This window comes from Nothoprocta perdicaria, unplaced genomic scaffold, assembly GCF_003342845.1.
Source record: "Nothoprocta perdicaria isolate Ctin4 unplaced genomic scaffold, notPer1 scaffold_33, whole genome shotgun sequence".
Taxonomy (NCBI): domain Eukaryota; kingdom Metazoa; phylum Chordata; class Aves; order Tinamiformes; family Tinamidae; genus Nothoprocta; species Nothoprocta perdicaria.
The window spans coordinates 3,348,071-3,352,641 of NW_020455566.1; positions in this window are offsets into that span (position 1 = coordinate 3,348,071).

Below are 4,571 nucleotides of genomic sequence, written 5' to 3' on the forward strand. Positions count from 1 at the left end.
CTGCCCATTCTGCAAAGCAAGAGAAGGCTCCGTTAGCGAACACCCAGCACGGGACCCGCCCGGCACTCTCTCGTACTGCTCAGTTCTCGAGACAGACATGCGGCATGGGGAGAAGAAACAGCAAAAAAGTCCTTCTGCCAGGAAAAAGCCCTTGCAGACATGGTTCTGGGATGAGCTGTGCCTCCCCGCTCTCCCCAGCCGTTAATTAAGGCCTCTTGGAGCGTCACCCTTTTGCTCCGCAGCCCTGGGTTGAATACGCCCGGCGCATCCCACGCTCGCTCCGCACGCTCACATCGCTGCAGGCAGCTGGGAGACCGAGGAGAGATGAGGGCACTTTATAGGCACCCTGGCAGCCTGGCCCCTGAGCCAAGCTCTGCTGCTGCAGCTCCTGAGCCGAGTGCCAACAAGCGACCCAGGCTGTTGTGCGCAAGGACTTCAGGGTGGTCGCGCTTTGGGTTGAACCAAAGGTGTATCCAGCTCAGCACCGTGCCTGGAGGAGCCAGCGGGAGCAAAGATGGACAGATCTGTTTGGCTATAGATGTTCGGAGCATGGGGAGAACATACCAAAGGCTTCCCCCAACTGCAGAGAGAAACAAGGGCAGGAGGATTTTGCTTTGATATCTGTCCACGCTGCAGTCACAGGCTGCAAAAGTTCAAGTCCTCGCGTCCTTTGGAAAGTAAAGAACCAAAGCAATTAATTCGTCTTTTTCTTTTCTGGCCCAAGAGGAAGATGCAGGGCAGTTAGAGTGCAGCTTCAGATTCCCAGTTCGGTGTCTGGGTTTTACAACCTTCCAGGAGTTTTGGAAACCAGTTTCTTCCTGAAGAAAGCAAGGAGACTTCAACTTGACATGCCTTAAGAGTGTGTTTGAGCTTCTTCTACCATTTGGGCTACATTTATTTCATTTCCTTTTAACCCAAAGCAAAGGAAGACTTGCAGTTATTAATCCCCAGAGAGCTTCTGGAGCCACTGGGACCACCTGATGCCTCTGTAGGTTTCTGCTGCATTCAAAGGCTGCTTCCAGGTTCACGTCCTTCTGTTTCCCAATGCCAGCCCTGCAACAGGTTCATTTAGCTGTTCCGAGCCTCCTGTACCAAGTGTAGCAGCTTTTCATTTCCTACCTATTTTCTGCCAATGATCCCCCCCAAAAAATACCCCAAAAAACCCAGCAGCTGCAAGCCAAGTTGTTCCAGAGGAGCCTGGTGTTTACACAGAGCCTTGGTGCCATTAGCACAAAGAATATCTGAGAAGTGAAGTAAGGTTTTGTGTTTAAACGCGTCCTCCACGAAGCGCGGGGAGAGGCTCCGCTCGAGATAGCTGGGCTTGGAAATGCCGTCGTGTTTATCGGCTTGCCTGCCACTCACCAGCGGTTCCTAAGTTGCTGCTAATCAAAACCTTAGCTCTGGGAGGGCTGTTTATGTCTCTGTCCCACGAGAAGTTGAGTTTCCGTGTCCAGCGGGGAAACGGAGCCTGGTTTGTGCTCTGGAGAGAGGATCTACACGTGCCGGGAAAGGGGAAGAGCTGGAGCGCGGGATGAGCTCCTTCCTGCCCGTGGGAGGATGAGCACATGGAGGGTGAATGCAGGGTCCATTCGACCCTTTGGTTTCAGGACCAGGAGACACCAGATGCCGGCCCTGGACCTGCCAGATTTCCTCCAGATGAAAGACGAGGGCTCGGAGCAGAGCCGGCACTTGCCCTTTTGGTCCCTAACTCAGCAGCTTTGCTCCATTTCATCCCCCAACCCCTGCTGCAACAGCCGCTTTGCCTCCCTCTGTTCTCATCACTCTAAAGAAGTTCTCTTGACCACACTCAGGAAAGTTTGCTGGAAAACAAGTGCATTCCGTTACGTAACTGCCACCCTCGCCTGAACTTGGAGATATTTATCTTTAGGACATCTAGCTTTTTAAAGCCCTTTAATTCCACCTAATCCCCAGCACAGAGGGCAGTTGACAGAATCGTCCGCTGCCCCTTTGGCCTGCAAGGAGGGCGATTGCCCCTAGCTCTTGCCCCCAGCTTCTACATTTGGGCATCCCAAGGATGGAGCGGGGAAGGCAGCCCTCACCCCTGGCTGGCCACACGAGCAAGACATTTCGGTTGCTGCTTCTGAAGTGGGACGTAGGGCTCCTGCCTGGTGCAGTTGGGAGAAAAAGAGTCAAAACTCGAGACCTGCAGAGGCAGCACTGTGGCCCGGGCAGCCCGAGGAGGCAGCAGCACAAGGCACACCAGAAGCTACAGTCCCACAGCTTCCTCCTGCAGCCTCCGGCGGTCGTTTTGCCCGTTGTGCGGCTCGGATACTTGGGAAAGCTAGCTCCTCGGGAATTGTCCTGCTCAATACAGGAGGATAGGTAGAGTAAGCAAAAATACCAAGCTCAGGGCAGAGGGGTGACCTCACGGCCGTTGTGTTGCTGCGCGTTCGCGTAAGGACACGAGCGTTTAGGGGAGAGCAGAGCCGGGGTGACCGCTCGCATCGCTCGGGTGGTGACGGCCCTCAGCCCCGCTCTGCCGCCTGCACTCCCGCCCAGCCGGGTGTTCCAGCTACATAAGCAGTGCTGGGAACGATGGAAGCTGGGTAGGGAATGAGCTGGGGGAGACGGTGGGGAAAGGAGCTTGGCCCCCACAACAGAGATGGGTCCAGCAACCTCCTCTGCAATGGATCCTGTCTCCTGCTCCCGCGGGTTTTCCACAGAGCGGCTCCAAGCTGGCCTCTGGCAGGCCGGGGCATCAGGCACCAGGACATGTGCGGAGCGCAGGGACCGCTGGCCATGGAATAACCCCAAACGTGGGGACGGCGGCACTGCCGGCACGGCCGCAGCACCTCCACCCTGCTGCAGGAAGCAGAGGCAGGAGGAGGCCGGGCGAAAGCCCCGATGGCAGCGATCCCAGGGCGCTTTACGTAACTCACATTCCAGAAAGGTCTCCACCTTGCCCAGGAGAGGCTGGAAGCGCCTCCCCGAGGCCCTGCTCTCGGCAGCGTTTACCTCACAAGACGCAGGGATGCTCCCGAAGCCACGTCCCTCTTTGCGCCCTGTGTTCCCGCTGCGCAAGGAACGCGCCAGCATCCAGCACAGGCACCAGCAGCCGGCTCGAGAGGTGAGGAACATCCACCCTATTTTCTGCATTGGACATGCGCCTGCTGCCCTGAGCCCGAGGAAACTGCAACCATCCTGCTCGACGCAGAGCCGCAGCCCCACGGGGGCTCAGGACAGCGATTCCCTGCAGCATCCCACGCCAAACGCTCCAGCCCTGGAGCCGCCCTCAAGCTCCAGCCAAGGTGAGATGGGGGAAGGGGACACCGGAGAAGTGAGAGCCAGGCCCCGAAGTCTCAGCTTACAGTTAACATGTTGGTTACTTGACCGAGGGGGAAAAAAGCCCTGGCTAAAGGGCCATAAGCTTCACAGCTGACTCCAGCTGACAAATATATGGGCGCTTCCCGCACTGCTTCCGCTCCGGAGAAACCTCGTGACTGGGACCCAGCCAGCTGACTGGCACCTGAAGGACAGAGGATTAAGTGGTAACTGATCCCGCCGATGGCATTCGTTGCCCTGGGCGCTGGCGTTAGCTCTCTCCCATGATGAGTTTAGTTTTGTTATTTAGCCTTTCAGGCTATCTTCCTATTTAGGAAAAAAAGGAAACGACTAGCTTCCAAAGTCCTGTCTTCTGGCTCTACCTCCTCTGCGGCCATGGATGGGCTCCGGAGGCATGATGGGGTTTCGGGAATCCCGCTCCTGTTGGCACAGACGGAGCAACCTCCCTCCTATCTCAGCTCCGAGCACAGACACATCCCGGTGGCTCCAGCGCCGCTTCCGAGCCGGCTGCAGGGGCATCTGCGCCTCCAGCCCAGGTGAAAATGAGGCGAGCTCCCTGCTTTACTGTCTGTTATCACTGCAGAGAGGGCGAAACACCGTCTCTGCTGAAGGCAAAGGTCTTTTTTAACAGGCAATTTTCAGTAGGAGCCAGCAAACGGGACCACTCAACAGTCACAACATCTCTAGGCACGAGAGGAGGTAACGAAGCAAGACAGAAAGCACCAAGTAGGGCCAAAATGACGGGAGATGCCAGGGTGCAAGGGAAAGGTCTGGAGCAAAAGCCACAGCACCTACATCGTTTGCTCAGGAAAGATCCCGGCTCTAACCTGGAGTAGAAGAGACGTAGCCAAGCTCCCTGCGGGTGGCTTTGGGGTGGGTGGGAGCTCCTGAAAACTGCGCTTTTACCCCCAAACGGTTGTGGCACAACAGACGTGCACAGGTGAGGCACCGAGTCCGGGACACGGAGGGCTGAGGCCGTAATTAGGGAGGGGAACAAAGCAAAGCAGCTGCCAAAGTACTCGGGGAGCGCAAGGGGCTGCCAGGGAGTCTGGAACCCAGGAGAGCCCGTCCGGGCAGCCGGGCTGGGAACAACGAGGGAGCGTGGAAGGGCAAGCGCCAAGATGCGAGGTGCCGCTTCCCCGGCGCTCGGGCAGGGGCTGTCCCCCCGCCCCCGGCCCGGGCAGGGGTTGAGGCGCCCGCGGAGCCGCCGCAGCCCCGCGGGGCGCCCGTCCGCACCTCGCCGCCCTTCCCCGCGCAGCCCGCGGGCC